General features: G+C 48.1%; 2 long non-coding RNA genes across 2 annotated transcripts; one reads left to right on the forward strand and one right to left on the reverse strand.

Moving 5' to 3' along the window:
• The first annotated feature begins 1,934 nt into the window (after positions 1-1,934).
• LOC134481620 (uncharacterized) lies at positions 1,935-3,249 on the forward strand. Its single transcript, XR_015635861.1, has 2 exons — positions 1,935-2,397; positions 3,129-3,249. It is a non-coding gene; the product is annotated as an uncharacterized LOC134481620 (long non-coding RNA).
• On the reverse strand, positions 2,361-3,325 carry LOC120096199 (uncharacterized). Its single transcript, XR_015635860.1, has 3 exons — positions 3,256-3,325; positions 2,902-2,995; positions 2,361-2,581 (listed from the first exon to the last, which is right to left on the reverse strand). It is a non-coding gene; the product is annotated as an uncharacterized LOC120096199 (long non-coding RNA).
• Positions 3,326-26,121: the final 22,796 nt, after the last annotated feature.

Here is a 26,121-nt window from a genome sequence, read left to right on the forward strand (position 1 = left end):
AGAGATGTCTCTAAGATGCAGCTAAGAACCCGCCCCAGGGGCTGACAGCCCACAGGAAAAGGATGCTTCAGCATCATGGAACTGAATTCAGCTCACGAGGAAATGGACCTGTCCCTGCATCTCCTGTGGCCCAGGAGACCAAACATAAACTGCGTTGTGGGAAGTCACTGAATCTGGGGTGTTTAATTTTGGGGAGCAGTGGAAAGCAAGTACCCTATCCAGGACTTCCTATGTCTTCTTCAAAGAATGGCCTCATGTCTTCCATGGAAAACCAGCTTCCCCAGCGTCACACCCAGATGCTGAACACTCCCTAGAAGCAGTTGCTGCTTTCTGAGAACAATGGTTGGCCTGTATGTCTGAGAACCGAATGGGAAATACACTTTGCAAACCGCCCCAAGTCTGACTTACAGGCAGATTGGTTGTGTTGTGTTTGCTCTGAGCTTTGTCCTGCCTTTCTCCCCAGGTGCCTGGGATGGCTCCTACTCCAACTCTTTTAATATTTATTTTTAATCTCTCTCTCTCTCTCCCTCTCCCTTCCCTCCCTCTCTGTGAGAGATAGACAGAATTAGAGAGAGAGAGACAGAGACAGAGACAGAGACAGAGACAGAGACACAGAGAGAGAGAGACATGGGTGAGTGCAGGTGCCAGCAGAAGCCTGGTATCACATGCCCCTAGAGCTGGAGTTACAGGCTGTTTGTTTCTGGTAGGAACAGGAACAGGAATCTGGTCTTCTGAGAAAGCAATACATCCCTTAACCACTGTGCTACCCCCACCCCAGCCTCTTTGTTTCTTGTTTGTAATTGTCTTCTCTCGACTGTGTATGTGCTCATGTGTGTATGTGAAGGGGTGTAAGGACTGTCTCAGGCGCTGTTCCTTGGGACCATTCCCACTTTTTGTTTGAGACAAAGTCTCTCGTTGCTCTGAAACGTCACCAAATAGCTGGCCTAGCTGACTAACAAGCCCCTAGGGATCCACCCATCTCTGTCTCCCATCTTTCCACCATTGGGATTACAGGTGTGCACTGTGTACACTGGCCTTTTACTTGAGTGATGTGTGTGTGTGTGTGTGTGTGTGTGTGTCTCAAACTCAGGTCCTCATACTTGCATAGCAAGTAGACTAAGCCATGCTATCTCCCAAATCTTGTGGAAGAAAAAACTAAGGGGGGCATCTCCTGCCAACCACCCTAGAATGTAAAACTGGGCAAAACATCTTAGATAATAACTGATAAGAAAGAAAAATCTGTTTCGGCCCCGGTTTCTGAAGATTGGTGCGCGGTTGCTTGGCTCCGTTTCTTTGGGTCTGTGACAACACAGTACATCACAAAGGACAGCGGTAGAAGAGGATTGTTTGCCTCGTGGTGGCCAGGAAGGAGGGGAGAGAGGAGTGATTGGGGTTCCAATGTGTTAACCGAGGGCATGCCTCCAATAGCCTCACTTCCTCCCACTAGGCTTGTGCTCCCAACTGTGCCATACCTTGGTGACCAAACTTTTAGCATATGGGCTTTGGGGAACAGCTGAGGCTCAAATGATAGTATAGGATTTATTTTGGCTCTTCCTCGGTAAACACATGGACAACACTCAGCAGCCTTATAGGCTCCCCCTCCCCCCTTCACCCCTCCCCCGCCCCTTCCATCTTCTGGACTTTGGCCTAGGGACTGCCTTGCTTGGGACTTCAGTCTGGTCTCTGCAGGGGAGAACAGCAGACAGTGTACACCCTTGGGAACTGAGTCCAAACACTGGCTCCTTAACCTAGCAGAAGCCTCCACCCCGGAGTCTCTTGACAGCAGGTCCCCAGCTGCCAATCTTCCCTGCAGCCCACTTCTCCCCTGCAAAGCTGGTCTGAGCTGTTCTGGGATGATTAATGCTGATCCTGTCTTTCCATTCTGCACGGTGCCTTTTCAAGCTGTGTTCAGAGAAAGGCTTGGCCATCTGCAGGGGACCTGTGCGGAAATGTGGGGAAATGACCGTGCATTTATTTATGTCGTCCATTGTTAGCTAAGAATATCCAGGTGGTCTAATAATGGAGGTACCAAGAAAGGAAAAGAACTGGGCGGTGGGAAGGGTGCTGGGTTTCAGGGTCAGCATAAGCCCCACAGCTGAGCTGTAGGAACTTCCGCAAGTTGCTTTTAGTTCTTTGGCCCCAGTTTCTTTCTCTGGGGAAAATTAAAAGCCGACTATCAATGACTCTTGCAGACCATGGCGAGGATGTAATGAGCCTGTGGACAGCCAAACAGCCAGGGTGATGAAGAGACACCCTAAGGGATCTCACTGTCCATGGCTTCCCACCTGCTGGTACAGAACCCATAGGCAACAAACACCCTTCCCCCATGCCCCTGAACATCAATATTGTTTACAACCTGCTGGTGATGTCTTTGGAGAACCTGCATGAAGTCCTTCTGTAAGTAACTGGTAGCCCTCCCCATAGCTGCTACTTCAAGGGGGACTGAATCTTAGGGTAACAAAGCTGCCAAACTGAAGAGGAGCCAGTCACGGTGTTGCCCATTTTTAGCCCGCACTCAGGAGACGGAGGCAGGCAAATGTGAGAGCTCAGGGCCAGTCCTGGTTACACGGTGAGATCTTACCTAAAAGAAAAAGACAACAAGGAGAAGAAGGAGAGTGAGGAGGGGGAGGAGGGAGGAGGAGGGAAAGGAGGGGAGAGGAGGGGAAGGAGGAGAGAGGAGGGAGATGAGGGGGAAGGAGGGGAAAGAGGGGGGAGGAGGGGCAGGAGAGTGAGGAGGGGGGAGGAGGGAGAGGAAGGGAGAGGAGGGGAAGGAGGGGGGAGGAGGGGGAGGAGAGTGAGGAGTGGAGAGGAGAGTGAGGAGAGGGGAGGACAGTGAGGATGGGTCAAAACAAGTTGCTGATGGGGAGAGGGCATGATAGATAATGTGTTTGCGATGCTCACCTGAGGACCTGAGTCAGAACCCCATCACAATCATGATAAGTCAGTGCTGTAATCCCAGTGGTGGATATCTGAGATGGTGCCAATAAATCTGCCCCTGTACACACAAACCAAGAAAGGACATCTAGAGATCTTAACAACATAGTCATTAAAAATTGGTTTTGGAGAGTTGGAAGATGTGTCAGAAGGTAAAAATGCTAACTGCTAAGGCTGATCTGTTTGTTCCCTAGGACCCACACAATGGAAAGAGAAAAACAACTCTGGTTGTCCTCTGGTTTCCACACACGTTCTGCATCATGCATGTGCTTCCCCACAAAAGAAATAAATATAATAATGTTTTTGGAGACAGGGTCTCACTATGTTGTCCTTGGCTGGCCTTGAATTCAGAGATCCACCTGCCTCTGCCTTCTAATTGCTGAGATCAAAGGCGTTTACCACCATGTCCAGCTCTAAAGAGTTTTAAATAAGCTTCTCTAACAATAAATGATTGTGATGATTAGCACTGTCAGCTTAACAGACTCAAGAATCACCTAGGAGATAGACCTCTGGGCATGTCTGTGGGAAATTATCTTGACTGCATTAATTCAGGTAAGAAGGCCCACTGTGGGTGGCAACATTCCCTGCGTTAAGATCCTAGACTGTGTCAGTGGAGTAAGAGAGCTGCACAGCACAGCTATAGCACTCATTCCCCCTCTGCTTGATCGTGAATGGGATATGGCCAGGTGCCTCACGCTCCTGCCACCTTAACCTCCATGATGACTGTGCCCTTGAACTAGAAGCCAGAACAAACCCTTTGTCCCTTAAGACAGCAACAGGAAAAGAAACAATGACTGTCTAAATCAGTCAACATCACTTCAATAGTTAGCGTTGCCTTCGAAGCTTGTAGAAAGTTTGTTACAAGGACAAAATATCTTCTGCATAGGGCTTGAAAGATGGCTCAGCACTTAAGAACACCCGACTGCTATTCTAGAGGACCAGGGTTGGATTCCCAAAATCCATATGATGCTTCATAACCAGCTGTAACTCTAGTTCCAAGTGATCTGGCACCCACTTGTGGCCTCGGCAGGCATTGCATGCATGTGGGACACATCATATACTCAGGCAAAATACCCAAACACATAAAAATGAAAAACATTTCCTACACAGTGCTAAGTAAAACAAAAGCAAGAGACAAAATTACACAGACATTTTGATTTCATACTATAATAAATCTGTATGTTCTGGAAAGTCGTAGAATATAGAATATTTTTAAAAGAAGAGTGTAGGGTTAGAAATGTGGCTAGTTGGTTTGCCTAGCATGCTCAAGGCCTCGGAGTCATTCCCAACACCACAACACATAAAATTATTTTCTCTATGGGCCAGCAAGATGGCTTAATGGGTAAAGAAGGCATTTGCCACCAAGTTTGATACCTGATAACCCAAGTCTGATCCCAGGGATCCGCATTTGGAGAAGAGAACCAATTCTGACCTACAGACATGCCATGGTAGATGTCCCTCCTACTTCCCACATAAATAAACTAATGTAACAAAAATTAATTTTTCTATACATATGCACACTATCTGACATGGCCATGATTCATGACAATGATATAGAGCTATTTATGATGCTGTCTATGTCTCCACCCATCCTCCCGCCCATCTGTCTGTCTGTCTGTCAGTCTGTCTGTCATACGTATATTCATCACATGTGGAGGAGAGGAGGGCTTCAGGTGATTGTTGTGGTTTGCCCTGAAGTTACTGTATTTTGATGCTAATTCCACTGCCCCAAGGACAGCTGCCTAGTCAAGGACTCAGAACTCAGGTGACTTCACCAGAACCACCTCTCCATTGAATTTGTAAAGTACTGGTGAGGGGCAGGTACAGGATAGAAGGAGGCCTGTCATTGGCGGAGAAGGAAGGATGGGCGGGAGAGAAGTTTGAAGGAAGAGGAGGAGACAGGAAGAGAAAGGGAGCCGGAGAGAGGAGAGAAGCCTTGGCAGGACAAGATGGCAGGTGATGTTAAGATTCTGCTCTGTGTATTTACAGGTTGTTATTAATGTTCTCAAGGGATGGATAGTACCAGGCTTTGTATGTTTAAGTGGGCAATTATATCTTGCCAATTGGATCTAAGATTATTGTGTTGTGTGTTCTTTTATGTGAGGGTTTGAGTGTAGGAAAGTGTGCGGCTGGGATGTGTTTCCGCCAAGATATCTAGCAGATATCTTGGGACACTGCGGGGCAGACCTAGCAGGGGAAAAAAGACCAACATTACTGTTTTATTTTTATATTTTTACAACAACAGGTGATAACCCTCTTCTTCATTTGTTTGCAATGACCTCTTACTAACCTTGTAGTTAGGCCAGTCCCATCCGTTTTCCTGTCTCTGTCCCTGACAGTATTGCACTTATAACTGTAAACATTGGTGTACCCTTGCCCAACAATTTACATGCATGCTGGGGATTTGAACTCAGGTCCTCGTGCTTGTGCAGCAGACATTTTCACCCACTGAGCTGTCCTCTCAGCCCTATTACATCGCTGTTAGTGATTGCATGGCTTATCGTGGTTCGTATGAACCCAAGTGTATTATAAAGTACTCAAATGGCTTCTGGTTATTTCCCATTCCCAGTATACTTCAAAGAATAATTTTCTCGTTAATATTGAATCAGTTCTTCACTTATTTCCTCAGGATAAATTCCTAGAAGTGAAACTGGTTGCTCAAAAGCATTTTTAGAGCTTTTGAAATTTATTGCTAAATAGTCTTCCCCGGGGACTATCAATTTGCCCTTTCACCGGCAGCTTGCGAGTGCAAGCTCTCTCTTTGGTGGTCTTGGCAGCATTGGCTTACCCATTGGCTTTAAAATTAGGAAAATAAGTCATGAACATATACGCCCGTAGCAGGTATGAAACTTTAAAATGTCTTGTTATGCAATCCTCGCTTCCTACAGTGTCGAGAGCAGGTAACATTTATTATGTAGTCACCATGCCCACCAACCTGTGACAGAAGTTAATTCTTTTAATCTTCCAGGTAATTCCATAAGGGTCGGTATCACTATCAACTCGTATCACATTTGATGAAATAGAGGCACAGAAATGTTAAAATAAGCTACGGTTTGAGTGTGTCTTCCAAAGGGCTGTGGACCAGGAGCCTGTTCCTAAGTGAGAAAGCATAGTGGGAACATCAGCTCCACAATGTAATCTAGGTCTCCCAGGAATCCGATTTCTCTCTGGCTTCCCGTCTCACCATGCGATCCTCCCTTCTCTGATGCCCTTCCTCCACTGGGATGACACCCACCAGTACTCACCTCCAAAGTCAAGCCAATGCCACAGGAAAACCTCATCTCTTTATAACATATCCAGACACAGCTGCCTTTCCGAGGGTCCCTGGTGAGGTCGTCAAGCACCAGGGAGAGCTTTCATATCATGATTCATGATGGCACTCTGTATTAGACATTAATTTCTAGAGAAGACTAGAACAAACTGAATGTGTGTATATTGGGTTGAAGAGAGAGCCTAGTAGATAAAGTGCCCATCTCACAGGCATTAGGACCTAAGATCAAAACCCAAAACGTGTGTTAAAAGGCCAGGCACGGTGATACGTCCTTGTGTGATGAGAATTCTGGAATTTTGGTTTCTTTAAAAAAAAAAACACAAAAATATTATAAGATATGTTTGTTTTACTCCCAGGTGTGGGAATACGAGGCCGCTTCGCAGCAAGTGACCGTGATTTGCCTCGTGCTCTAGCAGAGGCATAGTTTTGCCAGCCTTAGATAATTTCTGTGACTGTGACTTTTAGACGCTAGGAACTTTTCAGAGGGTGCATACATGCCAGGGTCCAACAAGGCAGTGTGAGTGGTTACTGGCCGCTCAGGGGCTGTTGGTTATGGTTTGTTAGTAGTCGTGCTCAAAGAAACAAGAAGGAAGATTTAGATCTATCTCCCCCCACCCCAATCCTTCTTTCTCTCCTATCTAGTGTTAGAGGTGAAACAGGGGAGAGAGGAATAAAGGCCAGGGAGAAAGAAAAACCCACAATGTAGCAAAGAATAACTTTGAGAATAACTGGAGCTCACCAATTTGACTTGCCCTCTTGCAGGCAAGTCTCCGTTTAAGCAGAGGCCATCAAGACAGCATCAAGAAAATGCCAAGAATCTGTATCCGAGGCTAGGAACAATGGGTTGTTTAGTAAAGTGCTTGCGTTGTGAGCCTGAGGGCCTGAGTTTGATCCCCAGATTCCATGTTTTCTGGTGATAGATTGGCTGATTGATTGATGATTGATTGATATTGTCCACTGGATACAAGCTAGAGTTATTTGGGAAGAGGAACCTTAACTGAGAAAATGCCTCTCTATCAGATTGCCTGTAAGCAAGTCTGTAGGTTACTTTCTTGATTAATGATTAATGTGGGAGGGCCCAGCCCGAAGTGTAAGGGAGAGGGCCTGCATAGGTGGTCTTTGTGGATGTAAAAAAGCAGGCTGAATGAATAAGCCGTGAGGAGCAGGACACTAGTAATAAGCTGTTTCTCCATGACCTCTGCTTTAGTTCCTATATCCAGGTGCCTGCCTTAGGTTCCTACCCTTCCTTTCCACTGTGGTGAAGTGTGACCTGAGAGTTATAAGGTGAAATAAACCCTAAGTTGCTTTTTCTCATGGTGTTTTATCATAGCACTTGAAACCCAAGAAAATATACCATGTTATATTTGTTTGTTTTGTTTTAAAGCCAGGTATGAGAGTGTGCACTTGTAATCTCATAGAGATTGACAAATCTGTGGGGTTTGCTGGCCAGGCAGCCTTAGCTCCATGCTAGTGAGCAACCCTATGTCAAACAAACAAACAAACAAACAAACAATACTTCCCCAGACAAAAACACAACAGGAACAACAATAACAATTGAGACTGTCCACTGGCCTTCACACTATGTCCCTCCCCCACCCAGGATACACACATATGGGTTCACATACACTATAGGGACTACATCATTGATGGAAGGCCTGCTTAGGGCATAGCGTTGGCCTTCTAGCTCCAGCCTGCACCACCCTGGGGCTGGGGAGGTGACTCTGAGTAAAGTCCTTGCCTTATTAATGTAAGGACCTGAGTTAGAACCCTCAGAACTCACACATAAAAGCTGCACACAGGAGCATGTTGCAGGGCTCCTACAACAAAATAGGAGGTGGGGAAAGGGTGCCAGGAAGGTTGCAGGCCAGCTAGATGGCCTGTGCAGGAATCAGATGACAAAAGATCCGTCTCAGACAAGGTGGAAAGGGAGGACATACTCCTGAGGTGTTTTTCAGATTTCCACATATGTGTACATACACACACACACACACACACACACACACACACACACACACACACGAAAAAAGGAAAGAAAAGTGTTTTCTACCATACCCCTTGGGTCAGGCCACCAACCCTCCTGATTTCTGGGGACCAGCAGCCCATGCTGGGATAAGGTTTGGTTATTTTCTGCTCTAATACAGTGTGTATGTGTGCGTGCGTGCATGCGTATGAGAGAGAGAGAGAGAGAGAGAGAGAGAGTGTGTGTGTGTGTGTGTGTGTGTGTGTGTGTGTGTTGTCCAAGGGTCCCCTTTTAAGCCATGGGCCCCAGGAAACATTAAATACTGGGTCCTACACACCCCCAGAGACCCATGCCAGCCTTGCTACAGCTCATTTCTTCCCTATTGTTTTCTCCCTCTGGACCTGACCTCAAATGGTCCAAACCCCAGCCAGAGAGTATGAGGTGGGGCTTGGAGAGAAAGGCTAGCGAGTCAGACCCAGTCCTCTCCTGTCCCCCCACCCAACCCCACCCCTGGCAGTGTCAGGCTTATGGTTGGCTGAGGCTTAGGCTGTAGCTTGGTTTGTTCTAGTGTTGACAGTTTGCTTGTATACCAGCTTGAACATTTTAAGTCACTGCAAAGAGACTTGAAAGGGCCCAGAAGCACTGTGGGAGCTGCCAGAGCGTCCCCAAGGGAGAAGGAATGCTGACATAGGGCAGCAGGCAGACCGGGGCTGCTGATGACCGTCCATGGCTTGGGGTAGCCATTTCTGTGGCAGTTGCAGGGAATGGCACTGTCTGCCTTACTCAGGCCTCCTGCCTCAGATCCCACCTTCTCTAAGGAACAGTCCATACCCCTTAAATGACACAACATGGGCCTCTACATGAATCAGCCATATAACCTGTAGCTTGCCTGCCTCCGTAACATGCCGCCATGGGTCCATTGTGTACGCTGTCTTCATCCGTCCTTATAAGTCACCTGTGAGGCTGAGAGCAGAAAGAATTTGTCTAACTTTTGGGCAACAGAGGTGACTTGAGACCAGCTTCATCTGTAGCTGTTCCTGTCACCCAGGGCTTTGTGTACACTAAACACTTCCTGTCACTGAGCCATATCCAAGTCCTGGCTTCCATGACTGTTTCATACATGTACATAATGTTTTTCCATCGTATTACCTCGTGTTAATTTCTCCCTCGTCTTCCCACAAGCCCCCTCCTACCCTTCCCCCCTTCTTGTGTATGTGTGTGGCCCACTGAGCTTAATTAGGGTTGTAGCTACACCACTGAGGAAAATACTCCTCCTCCCCATCCACCATTAACTGCCCTGAGTTCCTCGGAGATGGGTGGAGACTCGGGAGCCCCTGAATTTAAACAGACACCCCAAATAGCATAATGAAAGGGCCCACTTTGCCTTTTCTTGTCATGCAAAACTGAACAGTTCCTGAATTTATGTGGCCAGCTGTCAGCTCCCCTGTTAAGTGGGCATCTTCACCCTGGGGGATCTAGCAGGGTAACTGTTTCCCTCTTTCTAAGCCATGACCACAGTGTACAGTGTGTGTGTGTGTGTGTGTGTGTGTGTGTGTGTGTGTGTGTGTGTGCGCGCGCACACGCACGCGTGTGTAGGCATGTGTGTATTATCTTCACAGAAGTAATATGATAAAGAATTGTTTGGAGTCTAGTGTGGTTACTTTTTAGCTAAATTGACCCCATGACCTTGCCTGGGGTTCTACCCACTTGATCACGTGATTTCCTGGGAAGAAGAATACATCCTGGATCCTAAATAGCAAAAATCCAAACACACTGTTAGGATGCAGGCTTATTTGTGAGTTAGGGAATGTCTGCTGTAAACTGTTTTATTTTTGCACGACAAGAAAAAAACAAACTGGGCTCCCTGGTTATGCTATTTGGGGTGTCTGTTTAAAATAAGACAGGCGGGAGGCTCTGCTGCCCATGTCCATTATAGGAGGTCCAGGCATGCATCCAGTTGGTAAATGCATGCCTTGCCTGTCTGAGGCCCTGGGTTTGAGTGCCAGTCTTGTAGCGTTCTTGAGGTAGAGGCAGGAGGATCAGTTCCTCACCCCTGAGCTACACAGTGAGCTCCAGGCCTTGCTGGTCCAGTGATCAAAAACCAAACACAGAAGTATCCCAGGAGAGTCTGGGGTAAGTATACCATCTTATCTGGGCTCTCTACTGCTGTCGTAAGATACCATGACCGTGAGCAACTTGGGGAGGAAAAGGATTCATTTCATCCTATAGATTGCAGCCCAATGTCCAAGGAACTCAAGGCAGGAACCTACAGGCAGGAACTGATAGAGAAGCCATAGAGGAGTCACTGCCTGTGGTGATCTCAGCCCTCCAACATCATCAATCAATCAACCTCAATTAAAAAAATACACCATAGACTTGTACACAGGCCAATCTGCTAGGGGCATTTTCCTAGTCTAGGTACCTTCTTCCAAAAAACTCCAGCTGTGTCAAGTTGACAAAAAAATTAACACACACACACACACACACACACACACACACACACACACAAATATATATTATTGTATATATACATATAAAACTAAATATATACATATATACATACATATGCATATATGTGTACACACACACACACACACACACACACACACACACACATGGAAGAAAAAAATGCATGGCCTGGGGCTGGGTAAATGGCTCAGCTGGTAAAGTACAGACTTGAAAAAGCATGAAGACCCGATCTCCAACAGTCATGAAAAAGTGGACATGACCACACGCCAGTCACTCCAGCAACCAGTGAAGAGGCAGGCAGATCCCTGGATCTCACTGGTTAGCCAGTCTATCAGCCGGTGACTTCCAACCTGTTCAGTGAAAGACCTAGTCTCACAAAGTAAGGTGGAGAGTAACTAAGAAAAATACAAAAAGTGGATGTCTGCTCCAGGTGTGTTTTCTCTCTGTCTGTTTCTCTCTCTTTCTCTCTCCCTCACCCTTTTCCTTTTTCTCCAACACACACACACACGCACACACACACACGCACACACACACAGACACACACACACAGGCACACACACACAGATACAACACACACACAGACACACACACACAGGCATACACACACACAGAGACAGACACACACACACAGGCACACACACAGACACACACACAGACATATACACACACAGACACACAGAGACAGACACACACACACAGACATACACACACAGACACAACACACACAGACACACACACAGACACACACACAGACACACACACAGACACACACACAGACACACACAGGCACACACACACAGACACACACACAGACATACACACACACAGGCACACACACAGACACACAGAGACAGACACACACAGACAGACAGACACACACACAGACACACAGACATACACACAGAGAGAGACAGACAGACAGACACACACACAGACACACACAGACACACACAGACAGACAGACAGACACACACACACACACACACACACACACACACCCCACACCCCCACAAGTGCACACATGCATACACATACAGGCCAGCCCTAGCCTTAGCCACCCCCTACACCAGGCTTATGACCTCAGATGCGTCACTTTACTTCTCTGGGCACCTATGCTTCAAGCTGGAAAACACAGCAGTGGTCCTAGAAAACCCTCCCAGTCTCCCTCAGCTCTCAGTTTCTAGGAACCACAGGGACCCTCAGGTGTAGAGGTCTGCTTGGGAACTCCACTACTTTCTTCCAGGTCCCTCTGCCAGCTTTTAGAAGAAATATCTCCTCGGCAGTGTTCTTGAGCTATGGCCGAATGCAGAAAAGGAAAAGTCAAGGTTCTTTGGGGTGAAATGGAGCTTTGAATGGCAGATAAGCAGAAAGATGTGTGATGGGCTTTTTCTTATGTTGGGTGTTTGGCTAATCTATCAGAAAATCCTGGCACGCTAGTGACAACCCACATTGAAAAGGGCAGAACTTGGCTCCCCTGTCCTTCCAGCTGTAAGAGCTTGGAGGAGAAGCTATGGGGAAAAGTGTCTTTCATTTCCCTCTGGAAGCTGGGGGAGCACTGGGCTTAGCGTTTGCCAACTGTGCAATGTGGGCTGCCTTCTAAAAGAGGCCTTTTTTGTGGACATCCTTTAGGCCACAGTACCCTGTTGGCATTCATGGCCCCTTGGAACAAGGCCTGCTGGAAAGACTGGTACTAACTGCACCAGCATGGGAAGAAACTCATTTGCTAATGGGGGAAAGGCTTCAATATGGCCTCAGGGTCTTCGGTCAAGCTAAGATCTGATTTGCCTTCCTGCCTGTTTCTCCGTCTTCTCTCTCTACAAGTGTAGCATACACCATGGACACTTACAGCCAAGACACTGGGAAAACAAAACCAAAAGGAGATGAAGAGAACCAGGCCCAAGAAAACAGAAAAAGAAAATCAGAATCTGAGAAAAGAGGACCACAGCTGTGTGGACAATGAAGGCCACACACTGGTGACAGTTGAAATTCAAATTTAGTGCCGAAAATATCGCTAGTGTCAAAGCAAGAATGGGCCATGACGTTCTTCTAATGCCTCTTAGTATTAGGGAGGAGAAAGGGTCCGATAGCTCAGAGGAATATGTTTGGTCATATGTTCAGGATCTAGTAAATGCTCACCACAGGCCAAGGCCTATCAGGGATGAAGGGCTGCAGGCCCCTCCTGAAGCTGGACCCAGCTTGGGGGAAGGGAATGTACCTGCATACTCATTGTGCATTTCAAGGTGTGCCCGTTGTGTGCCCACACTCGTACACTTAGTCTGCTATGTCAGACACTATGCTTGCATATGCATGGGCTCGTGCCTGTTTATGTGCACGCATGTGCATGTTTGTACATATGCAGGTATGCCTGCACAGGAACACCAGAGGCCAATCTCAGCTGCTGCTCCTTACATGCCAACTGCCTTCTTGTTTTTAATCTTTAAACAAAACTATGAGGGCCTGGAAGCATGACTTAGCAGTTAAGAGCACTTACTGCTCTTATAGAGGACCCAAGTGGGATTCCCAGCATCCATTTCCCAGCATCCGTACCAGGCAACTCGTAACTCTGTGTGCAGGGGGCCCTTGAGCACCTGCAAATGTGGTGCACGTAAACTCACGCAGCAAACACACATGCACATGCAGACGATAAATACACCTCCTAAAAAGCTTTCTTTAACATCTTATTTATTTATTTATTTATTTATTTATTTATTTATTTATTGTGACGTGTGTGTGTGTGTGTGTGTGTGTGTGCGTGTGCATGTGTGCGTGTGTGCGTGCGTGCGTGCGTGCGTACGTGCAGGTCAGAGAACAACCTGTAGGGCCTTTACTTGCTGAATCATCTCATGACACCTACTTTGTCTACTGAGGCAGTTTGTCACTAGCCTAGAACACACGGAGTAGGCTAGGTTAGCTGGTTAGTGAGTCCCAGGGATACAATGACTCTGCCTCTCTAGGTCTGGAATTACAAACCTGAGCCACCCCAGCCAGCCACGTTTATGTGGGTTCTGGGGATTGAACTTGGGTCTTTGTGCTTGCAAAGCAAGCTCTTCACCGAATAAGCCATCTTGGCCTGATGCTAAGGTTTTCATTGTGCAGTAAGTATGCGCCTACTGTATTCAGAGACTATATGCTTAATTACATTATCTGCAATCTATCAGACACCATGCTTTTTTCATTCGTTAACTAATGTATTTATTTATTCACTTTATATCCTGCACGCATCCCCAGTCCCTCTTCTCCTCCTGGTCTCACCCTCACAAACCCCTCCCCCAATGCCCCCTTCCATTCTCCAAGGGAAACCCCTCCCCTTGGATACCACTCACCCTTGGGCATCAAGTCTCGGCAGGACTAGGAGCATCCTCTCCCACCAAGGCCCAACTAGGCAGAGCAGCTAGAAGAATGGAATTCAATGGCAGACAACAGAGTCAGCCACAGTCCCTGTTCCATTTGTGGAGAGGGCTGGGGATTTAGCTCAGTGGTAGAGCGCTTGCCTAGGAAGCGCAAGGCCCTGGGTTCAGTCCCCAGCTCCGAAAAAAAAAAAAAAAAAAGAACAACAACAACAAAAAAAAAAACCATTTGTGGGGAGCCCATATGAAGACCAAGCTGTGCACCTGCTACAAATGTGTGGGGGACCTAGGCCCAGCCCCTGCATGCTCTTTGGTTGGTAGTTCTTAGTCTCTGTGAGCTCCAATAGCCCCAGGTTAGTTGGCTCTGTAGGTCTTCTTGTGGAAACACCATGCTTTTAATTATGACACTAGGCATTTGATTATGTTCCTGCTATATGACAGGCACAATTGCTTTTACTTTAACTTTCAGATACACTCCTGTCGAATGGACATTATTATCCCCCAGGGGGAAAAAAAGAGCAGACTTCGGAACATCTAGTCTGTGCTTGGGAACGTACTCCCCTCCCTTCCTGGCTGTGAACTTGTAGGTGTGTGGCGCTGCTGGCATCACTCTTGTGGCTTCTACAGCTGGTTCCTTCAGGTTGAGACCCTCCCTCCTGGAAAGAGACTCAGCAAACTCCTGAAAGTTGTGAGTCACAACCCCCTCCCACCCCCAAAGTCATATAAGCAATAGCAGTCACCAGGAGAGGTGGGGCTGCCTGAAAGCTGCAGGGACTCTGGAACACAGCCTTGGTGAGCTGTCACACTGGGACTCTGGAACGCAGCCTTGGTGAGCTATTAAAGCATGCTGGAATCCAGCCTGAGATACATGTGATCGCCTCTCAAAAACAAAAACAAATTACTTATGAGGAAGTACTAGCAACTCTAGTCTTTGAGCAGGTTAGGAGCAATTGCCTGACAAGGTCTTTCAGGAGACTAAAAAAAATCTCCAAATGACATCTAGTTGCATTTCCCGCAGATGCACATGTGCACACACAGTACAATACCATAATATTGGAGAAGGCTTTGTTCTAGAAGGAATGGAGGGGACCTGAGAATCCTGGAACTTTCTGGAGTTTCTAAGTTTCCTTTACTTCCTGTACCTTGTATGTCTCATTTATGTTTGTTGTTTGTTTGTTTTTGAGACAGTAGCTGCACTGTGTCTTAGAGTTTCTATTGCTGTAATTAAACATCATGACCAAAGCAAGTTGGAGAGGAAAGGGGTTATTTGGTATACATTTCTATATCACTGTTCATGGTTGAATTAGTCCAGAAAAGAGCAGAAGGCAGGAGCTGATGCAGAGGCCGTGGAGGACTGCTGCTTACTGGCTTGCTCCTCATGGCTTGCTCAACCTGATTTCTGAGAGAGCCTAGGACCACCAGCCCAGGGGCAAAAATATTTACAACGGGCTAGGCCCTCCCCATCAGTCACCAAGAAAATGCCCTATAGCCAGATCTTATGGAGGCCTTTCCTCAACTGAGGTTCCCTCTTCTCAAATGACTCTAGTTTCAGTCAAGTTGGCATAAAACTGGTCAGCACACCGTGGCTGTCCTGGAACTCTCTCTACAGAAATCAGCTGATTTGAACTCACAGAGATCCTCCTGCCTCTGCCTCCTCCGTGTATGCCACCATGAATGGTTTCATTTACATCTTAAGGCTCCAGGAGGGGATACTTCAACCTGTCTTGAGCAGCATCTGGTTAGCCAGGGTGGACAAGCCTTTCTCAGGAAATTAGACACTCATGGCTAAGTCTCTGCAAGACAGCCGCTATCTGTTGACATTCAAATCCCACACCCGAAAGCCAGAGTGACATAGAGTCTCTCTTGGTGAGAACTGAACTTTGTCCCAAAGCACAGCTTTGACTTCATGGCCTCATATTTTCCCCAGCCTTCGTGATAGATAATTTCACTGCATTCTGCAGAAGGCGTATTTGTGTGTGTACATATGCTTGGGAAAAATTTACTCAAAAGATGTGGGTATGGGACCAGCTGGCAGCTCTTTCCATGCCAGGATCTCTGGTAGCGCTCGTCTCCCAGCCAGGAAGGGATGGGTGCAGGGAACGCAAGGGACAAACTGGCACTTAACCTCTGAGCTCCTTCCCCGAAGGAAGGGAAGTCCTGACTATAGAAAAGGGACTCGAGGAAGACTTTATGGAGAAGTTCAAGGGCATTTGGTCCGGTCACAGCATGGACACCTCACAGTCAGTCAGTGCTGGGGAGTGAAGCCAGGGTCTCCCACGTCATAGGTAAAATCCTTACCACTGAGCTACATTCCCCAACACGGGTTACCTTGTTGATTTGTGTACATGCGGTTCATCGCTCATTTAAACTCCATGACCTTTTCTGTCCACTGATGAACCCCAGCACTCGGTCCTTTCTTATACACTGAGAGCGTTTGGAATGTAATCTTCCCTTGGACCTGTTGGTCACTGCACCTGCAGGTTAGGCCACATATAATGGTCTCCCTGTTGTGACAAAAATACCTGACAATGGCAACTTAAGGAAGGAAGGGTTTATCCTGGTCTACAGTTCAACAGGATATGTCCCTGGAGACGCCTAATGGCAGAAGCAGGAGGTTTGGCTGGTCACACTGGACCCACAGTCAGGAAGCAGAGTGAATAGGAAGTGGGGGTGAGTTATCACACCTCAAGACCCACCCCCAGTGACCCACTTCCTCCGAGTGGATATTCAAATCACAGCATCCTAATTCCTGACCTAACCCAGTGTAGGATGATGTCATTATGCAGCAAGGCAGGTCCAGGATAAGGCAAAGCCTGTCATTGAATGAGAAGGAAGGGTAGGTGGGGGAGGGGGATCTAGGAAGGAGAGAGGAGGAGAAGTGGGAGAATCAAGATGGAGATGGGGAATGATGACCCAGATCTGGGTGGTCTTGAATTGCCAAGGTAGCTGGGATGGATTTCTGTAGGCAAATTTATCCTATCTAGGTGGGCAGTTTATATCAATTGGTTATAAATTCATTGTGTGGATGTATTATAGATTGAGAATTTAACATATAAATCTAATTGTTAAACTACAAGTTTCTAGAGCTTTGATTTTACTGGGCTACAGGGGATGTGAGCAAAGTTCCCGGCAGGCAGAGAGACAAACTGTCTCAGTTCTGGAAGCTGTGCTAGGCTATAGAATGCCTGGGGCTAGCGTGGTGTGGCGCCATGATAGAACGGCCCTCAGAACTCGATATGTGTGTCAGGTGTGTAACAGCTGGTTAAGGACAGTGTGTGAAAGTGGCTGGCAGAGGGACAGCCGGAGTGCATGGCTCCCGTGGATCCACACGGTACCGGTAGCCTCCGATCCATTTTTATTTTTACTGCAACAACCCTAGCTTTTCTGCTTACCCTGACCTCTTGGGAGGCTGCCCTAAGACACAGGCCAATTACAGGTCTCCTTGCAGGAGACCTGGGTGAGACGAATTGTGGAAAGCACAAACTATAAGCAAGCAGGGGAGGCTGGCTCCTGTGTTGCCTGAAAGGCTGGGATTTCATTGGGAGACAAGCAACCAGTTACTTACAACTCAATGGGATGGATGGTCTTGACGAAACCAGCTCTGGGCTGCTGGGGACACGGAAGAGCTACCAAACATGCTCTCCTTCTGGGAACATTCATAGACGTTTCCAGAGGAGAGGACAGAGTAGAAGCAGGAGTAAGAGCGTCAGGGAGATGGGTTGAGATCTCATCACTGCTGCTAGATGAGATGCCCCAATACTACAGTCTACTTCCTCCATGTAGGGCTCACAGCGGTAGGAACTTGGCCAGCTCTTAGCTCTTTCCAACTATTGGGGGGATTGTGGTGAAATATGCCTCCTATTCCTCTGGTGCCTTCCATGCCTTCCCTGTCACCTTGTCTGAGGACAAGCACTTCTTCTGGTAAACTCTCTGCTACTCCCTAACATAAAAGATGAAGCCATAGGCCGAGAACAAATCTCAGTGGGTATAACGTGTCCCTAGCACACATGAGGCCCTGGATTCAATCCACAGCACTCGGCAAGAAACACAAAGTCTCCCCAGCACTCCATGAACTGTGCATGATGACACATACTGATCGTCTGAGCCTTTGGGAGGTGGAGGCAGGAGGATCAGAAATTAAAAGTTGGTCTGATGAGTGAGGGACACATTTGTCTCACAAGCATGAGGACCTGAGTTTGTATCCACAGAACCCCCTCACAAGAGGGACTTTAAGTATGCCAAGTCCCCCATGTCTCCGCCAGAGGTCTGCCTCCATCCTTTGTCAGAGTGACCCCTGATCAGCAAGAGACCCCAGGCAGTCTCTTGTTTCCTGGCCTTTGTCACCTGGATCTTAGGTCCTGGCACTAATGGCGACCTAGCCCAATTCCTGGCATTGGCTGCTCTGTGGCTGCTCTCCCCATTGTCACAACATACCAGGCAGGTGAGAGGAACAAGATGCCATTTAGAAAAGTGAACATTTGGGAGTGATGTTGGAGAGTAGCAGCACCTCTGGTGGGTGTCTGCCCCCGTGGGGTGGTTACCCATGTTCTGCCTCCCCTCCCCCACTGTCCTCCCCTGGACTGCTCTGGAAGGAGGAGCCATGAGCTCATGTCTGAGAAATGCTTTGAAGATGAGAATCACTGAACATTTCCCCAACAGCCCTCAATTTACTTTTTCAGCATTCTCTCTGGGTTGTCAAGCCTTTGTAGTTATTTTTATAAATAGCAATCGCTGGCTGCTTCCATTTTTACCCAGGACGGTTCCACCTCCGGCTGGATCGGATGTCGTTTTGCAACTGACAGCCCTCCAGGCTGGACTTGCCCCTGTTTCTCCCGATGATGCCTTCTCTGTATCTCCCTCCTGCCGCTGCAGAACCCACCCTCGTTCTCACTTGTGCATTCACGCAGTCTTCCTGTCTGTTTATAACCAAGTCTGCCATGGTTGCTCCGCTCTTCCCACAAGGCCCAAGTTCTCCAAGATGGCACCCAGAGCTGCCCACCATCCAGCCATCGCTCACCTGCTTGGCTGCATTCCTGGCCTTGTCCCTTATCACTCTTGGGCTCAGACATCTTGAACTCTCTGATAGTTCTTAATGCAGAAGGCTTAGCCGTGGGCTGGAGAGATGGCTCAGTTGGTAGAGTTCTTGCACTTTTATAATTTTAGCACTTGAGAGGTGGAGGCAAGAGGATCAGAGGTTCAAAGTTTAGATGGGGAAGATGGCTCAGTGGGTAAAACACTTACTGTATAAATATGAGAACCCATGCAAAGACTGGATGCAGTAGTGCGTGTCTGTGATCCCTTCTGGGGTGAGATGGGAGGCAGACACAGGAGAGCTTTGCCAGCCCATGGCATGGTCAGCTAGCCATGAGCTAGTCAGAGGCGATGAGACCCTGCCTCAAACAAGGTAAGAGACTCAGCCCGACTTCTGAGGTTCTACCCCAACCTCCACACAGCTGCCGAGGCTTGCACACACCTTCATTCACACACAGGGAGTTGGAGATCATCTTCAACTACTAGCGAATTAGAGGTCAGACTGGGATGCATGAGGCCGTTGGAGAAGGAGGAGGAGGAAGAGAAAGAGGAGTAAGAGGAGGAGGAGGAGGAAGAGAAAGAGGAGTAAGAGGAGGAGGAGGAGGAAGAGAAAGAGGAGGAAGAGGAGGAGGAGGAGGAGGAAAAGGAGGAGGAGGAGTAAGAGGAAGAGGAAAAGAAGAAAGGAAGGAAGCCTTATGCAAAGCTTCTCTTAGGTTAGGAGAGGGTTAAGTTCATAGAGAACAGTAAATTTAGGCCTGTGAGATGGCCGGGGGTTGGGGTGGGCAACTTGCATTTGATCCCTGGAATCTACTTAAAAATCGAAAGAAAGAATCCATCCCATAGAGGTATCCTTTCACCTATTCACACATGATATGGCACATGCACACACGCACACAGACAGACAGACAGACAGACAGAGAGACAGAGACACACACAGACACACACACACATAAAAAAATATTTTAAAAGAAGGAAAGTGTGAGTCTAGTAGTGGACCTTCCTGCACAGACAGCTCGAGGGAGTTGGTTCTCTTGTTCCACTTGCTGAGCTCCAGGGATCACGTCCGTATTATCCTGCTTGTCCGCAAAAGTCTTTATCCACAAACATCTCAGCAGGTGTTTTGTCTTGTTTTGTTCTGGTTTTTTGGGACAGCGTCTTTCACTTGAGCTGAAGCATTTTGCTATGCCCAGACTGTCTAACTGTGAGCACCTGTTGTCCACTCATTTCAGCTTTCCCAGCTCTGGGATTACAAGTATTTGCACACCACACACACAGCTTTTGGTGTGTGTGGGTTCTGCAAAATCAAATACAAGCAAAGTCTTCTGACCGAAGCCCGCTTCCCAGCCCTTGCTTACTCTTTTGGCCCCTTTCCTTCCCTGTACTTAGGGATTTTGAGGAGACGTAGAGGAAGGTTGTGAATATCTTCAGGGGACACTTGAGGCTTCCTCTCCCCTGGGCTTTATGGGTCCTTCTATGCCAGGTATCCAAATACCATCTCCAGAGGACAGTGTTTCTGGGGTCCTTCCCCTGCCCTTCCTCCACTCCTGCTGACAGTGGAAAGCCCTTTGCATGAGAGGTGCTATGGAACACACGGTCCCTAAAGGTATAGACACATGTTAGGCATGTGAACTGCTCACCTGAAGACCCCTTCCTCTGGGCAACCTGTGTCCAATTGAGGGACAGACTTCTGACAGGCTCACCTCATCAGAAGGGGATTCTCCTATGCTGACCCCCCAATTCGAGCATGCCCCCCCCCAAGCAATTCCTGATACTGTGATTCCTCAACTCCAGTGAACTTCCCCAGAAGCTCTGCCTTCTGCTCATATGGTCTGAGAGTTGAACTTCCCCAGAAGCTCTGTCTTCTGCTCATATGGTCTGAAATAGTGGTACAGCCAGGGTGTGGTTCATTCTAACAGAGCTGAGTTGATTGAAATTGGTCAAGTGGACTGTATTTATTTTTACTGGGTAAAATGCACATAACATGAAATTTACCTTTGAGAACAAACGATTCAGTGGCATTTGGGACATTCACAATGTGGTATAACCCCCCTCTCTTACCTTGTTTCAAGGCCTTTCCTCACCGCATCTCTTCACCCTATGAAGCCATCAGAGGCTTCCCATCCCCCTCTCCTCTAGCCCCTGGTGATGACCAATTTGCTTTCTGTCTTGATGGGTTGCAAGTGTGGTATGTATCATCTAAGATCATCAGTAACCATCAAAAGCTTCTGGTTCTTGTGGTGGTAAATTCAAAGGGATTGGGGTATGGGGTGGGAGTTTTAGCTGGAAACCACCAATCATTAGTTAACAGCACAATCTCAAAACAGCCATTGTCACAGAGGATCTGTTAGGCACAGACATGGTTAGAGAGTGTAGTCTACAGGTTCATTTTTAGCTTTTTAAAACATGTATCTATCTGTATGTGTGTGTCTGTGTGTGTGTATACGTGTGCATGTGTGTGTGTGCGCGCGCGTGTGTGCGTGTGTGTGTGTGCGTGTGTGTGTGTGCATGTGTGTGTGTGTGTCTGTGTGTGTGTACGTGTGCATGTGTGTGTGTGTGCGTGTGTGTGTGTGTGTGTGGTGTGGTTATGGCAGTAATAAGAGTGTAACAGGTACATGGCGAGCTTGGTATTTGCTGATGGAGAGACTAAGATTAAAAGACAGTGAAGTAGCCTTCACAGAGCTCTGAGTTCCTTCCTCGCCTGAGGAAAAGACAGGCAAGAGACACACCCACCAATCAGTGTGGATCTTGCTGAAATCCAGACTCCAACAAACTTACAGCAACGTGGGCGTCTTTGGAACATTTGAGAGACTGACTATAGGCTGATTATTAGATGGCAATAAGGAACTTACGCTGCTTGAACACAGGTATGAGGGATTTCACACACGAATCATGTAAGTAGAAGCCATCCTTGTGTTTAGAGCCACATGCCGGGACCGTTCTGCAGAGCCAGAGTGGTTGGGAATTTTTCCCCACAAAAATAAAAATAGCTGAAGGGAGAGTGGCACCCATTGCTGCATCTAAGTGATGGGTGTTGGGAGTTTACTGAGCTGTCTGCATGAGTCAGGATCTACCCAGGAGGAGGAACCACCGGGAGATATTTAAAGCATACAGCCTAGGAGACAGAATTCTGGTTACACGGTGGATGGAGACCAGAAACCTGACAAAGAACTCAGAGCTGAGATTGTCACTGCCAACCTGGGACTGAAGGGCAGAGCCAGAGGGTGCTGCCCCTAGAGCCAGGGATGGGGTCACTGACCTAGTGGGAACCCCAGTAGGCCTTCTGGATGTGCGGCACCCCAGTGACAGTGGAGATACTCCCTCTGGCGGCTGTCCTCCATCCTCCATGGGATTGCCTCTCAGGACACAGTCCACAGCATTCTCAGTTTTGTGTGGTGCTTGGAATCCAACCCAGGGCTCTGTGAATGCTAAACAGGCATTGTACCAGAGGAGGCGCGTCTCAGCCCCATGGTGCCTCTTAGAGTTCTCATCCATAAAGCACTTTGCCCATGGCATCCCATTGCCCGAGGTCACCATGGAGACTCCTTGCAGCCTGCTGAGTGCCTTGGGCAATGCCGCTCTCAGGGCAGACTCACTACTTTCAGCCAGCACTTTTAGATAAGTCATTCCTCTCCGGCAAATAAAGCAAGGGCTGTTCTGTGTCTCCACGGCCTGTCAGTGAGAACCCAGAGCGAGTCAATTGCTGTTACCCTGAGCCATCAGCTCTCAGAACCTGGGGAGATTTGGCCTCATTTCCCACAGTGGTCCTGCTGGTGACCTACCCCAAATCCATTTCCTCAGCGTTCCTATGAATAAAACAGAGACTTTGTTCAGGTCGACAATGTACCTGGCGGCTAAAAAAAGGCTTGCTTCCCCGGCGCTCTTGAAGTTACCAGTGGCCTTGTGATCAAGTTTAGGCCAAGGAGCTACAGATGAACGTCCTTGGGCAGTGTGATCCTTTGGAACAAAGAGGCAAGCCAGCCACAGCAGCAACACAACTCCATAGCGGCAGGACTACGGTACAGCCCAGGATGGGCTGAGTTCAGCTGAGTATGTGATTGTTGTTCCAAGCAGTCCAACAAACAAAACAACCACCCAAACAAAAAAATGCAATCGAGCTTTCGCTCAACACGAAGGGGGAGGGGGAGTAAGTAAGTTGGCACCTAAGACCCAGCCTGCCCTCTATGGCACAGCGCTAGAACTGGAGAAGCAGAGGAAAAGAATGGATGTGGGCCAGTGGGTGTCCACCTGAGCAGAGACCATGGTGCTGGAGCATTTGTGCCTCTTGGGAGAGGACCCAAGTGTACCTTCCAGAATTCACCACGGCAGTCTACAGCTGCCTGTAACTCAAGCTTCTGGGGTTTCCATGCTGTCTTCTGGACACAGACCTGAGTCTCTCCCCAATATACGTACCGGGGCCTTTAATCCCAGCACGTGGGTGGCAGAAACAGGTAGACAACCGTGAGTTTGAGGCCAGCCTGGTCTACAGAGCAAGACTCCAAGCTAGAGATACACAGTGAGTAAGGGGACAGCAGGTATGGTGGACACACCCTAATGGGACCCCCAGCGAGTGGTACCCTGGGGAACTTCTCTGCTCTTGTAACACTGGTGCTTGTTCTGAGAACACGACCGTGGTGGTCAACTGACATTCCCCACGTCAGGCTATGTCTTGTGGCCAAGGTAATATATATGTGCACACACTTACATGCACATGTGACCCGCAGGGTAGAGAGAGAGACACTGTATGGCTGGGGCAGCGCCTCTGTTGGTAAAGTCCTCACTGTGCAGTCCTGGGGGGAAATCCCAATCTCAGGTTTTAGTGAAGTGCCAGTTTATGTTGAACAGCTTTTGGAGCTCTCCCGAGTCACGTGTCACAATGCGGCCCGTGGGCTGAGGTTGGACACACACAGTGGCGGAGAGGAGCTGGGCAGAGGCCACCTGGCCCAGGCCCACAGAGGGCAGATCCGAGCAGAACACTCACATGTCCATTCACTACCTTTCTCAGCTGCTTACGATGTCATGAGCAAACCAGTCACACTTTGAGGCTTTTGTCTCAAGGCCTTCCTTCTTTAGCACACAGCTAGAGCAGAGACTTTCTGACCTTGATGTGACTGAGGGGACAGGAAGGGAAGCTTACACTTGGCGAGCCCTATAATGACCCGGGTACAGAGCCAGTCAGTACACACACACACACACACACACACACACAGACACACACACACACACATGCACATACATGCATACACACACATGCACACACACATGCACACACACATGCACACACACATGCACATACATGCATACACACACATGTACACACACATGCACACACACATGCACATACATGCATGCACACACACATGCACACACACATGCACACACACATGCACACACACACACACACACACACACACACACACACACACACTGAGCTCCTTCTGGTATCATAGAGAACACAATGGTTGTGTTCATCAGCCCATTCCATGGTTGGATAAACTGAGGAATTCAGCAGAGAGCAGAGATTCTAAGAAATGCCACCTCCTCCTGTTCTAAGCTAGATGAGAGTCTGGCTGAGGAAAAACCAGGCCATCTGAGCTCATGTGGCCTACTTTATCTAGCTGCATTCCTCTCCTGCCTGCCCCTTTCCTCCTGCCCTCCTCCACTCCTCTTTTAAGATGTACATTCTCATAGATTTATAATATGATGAATCTTAAAAATACAATTCTGTGGGTATACACGGTGATTTCTGAGTGGAGCAAGGGTCCAGTATGACGCCTTTCTTTGCTTTTTGTCAGAATATTCTTCCCCTTCCAGGCAAGAATCTTCCTTCCAAACATTTTCTAAATTTGAATGTGGTGTCAATGCTCCCCTCTGCCTCAGCTTCGTCCCTCTTCATAGAGCATCAGACCATTCTAGACACCAGGCAGGGAGCAGTTCAGACACAGAGCCACTTGGTGAGGGGCCAGTGAGTATCTCAGGCTGCTTCCCTAAGAAGCTGAGTATGACCTTGAACACCCGATCCTCTCATTCAACCCCCACACCCCCTCCCCTCCAGTGCCATGACCACTGCCAGGCTGGTTTTGTGTTCCTGGAGATGGAACCCAGGGCTTCCTGCATGTTGTGCAAGCAGTCTTCCAACAGAGCACACCCCCAACCCTGAGACAAAGTTCTTACCAGTTCAAAAACATCACACAGCACAACGGTTGTATTTCTATCAGTAATGGAGGGCATTTGGGTTGATTTCTCTGATCATAGTTATTCTTCAGCATCTGTCATTTCCTGTGCCCTAACTGATGGGGTTCTTCCCATAGCTTATAGGCTTGGAGAACCCAAGAAACACCAGAGGCCAGGCCTTCCCAGGCCATCCCAAGAGGCCTTGGGAAACCATAGTGACTATTAAATTCTATCTGCCTTTGCTAGATTACAGACAAGGAAGGGGCTTGGGGAGCATGGGGGAAGACTCTGGAGGAAATTGCAGGGCTGGGTCTAGGGTTGACCATGGTGGGGGTAGAGGACTGTCCATGATCACAGCTGCCCTCTGCCTTGAGGGCTGTTAATAAATGCTAGCATCTCAGCCTCCGGAGCTTCTTGCTGTCTTTCTCCATCCAAAGACTCCTGGTAGCCTGCCAGGCCCGGGCCACAGGGGACTTGCACCCCCTGCTGGCCAGAGGGGCATCTGCATTAAACCATGCCAGTTGGCACCCACAGATTGTCAGGATTCTGGGCACTCGGACTCTGAGAAGTCCCTTCCTGCCACAAAAATCCCCATAAACTTCTGAGATCCTTCGGGTTCAGCTCCCTACAATACAGAACAGGAGTGCAATGGCGTCTTTTGCTGTTCTAAATTGGCACACACAGCACAAACCTTAAAGTTACATGTTGCTTACATGTGTACACATATATGTGCATGTGCATATGGATGCATGCTCCTGGGGTCACAAGCACCCACAGCCATACCTCCAGGTCCTCTTGTTTGTACAAGTGTTCTTACCCACCCAACTATCTCCCAGTCCCTTTGTGGGCTTGTTTGTTTTTGTTGTTTCTTTTGGTTTCTTAGACAGGGTCTTTCACTGAGCCCAGAGCTCTGACCCAGCCAGGATCAGAGATCCCTC

Source organism: Rattus norvegicus, chromosome 13 (assembly GCF_021556685.1).
Source record: "Rattus norvegicus strain SHRSP/BbbUtx chromosome 13, alternate assembly SHRSP_T2T, whole genome shotgun sequence".
Lineage (NCBI taxonomy): Eukaryota > Metazoa > Chordata > Mammalia > Rodentia > Muridae > Rattus > Rattus norvegicus.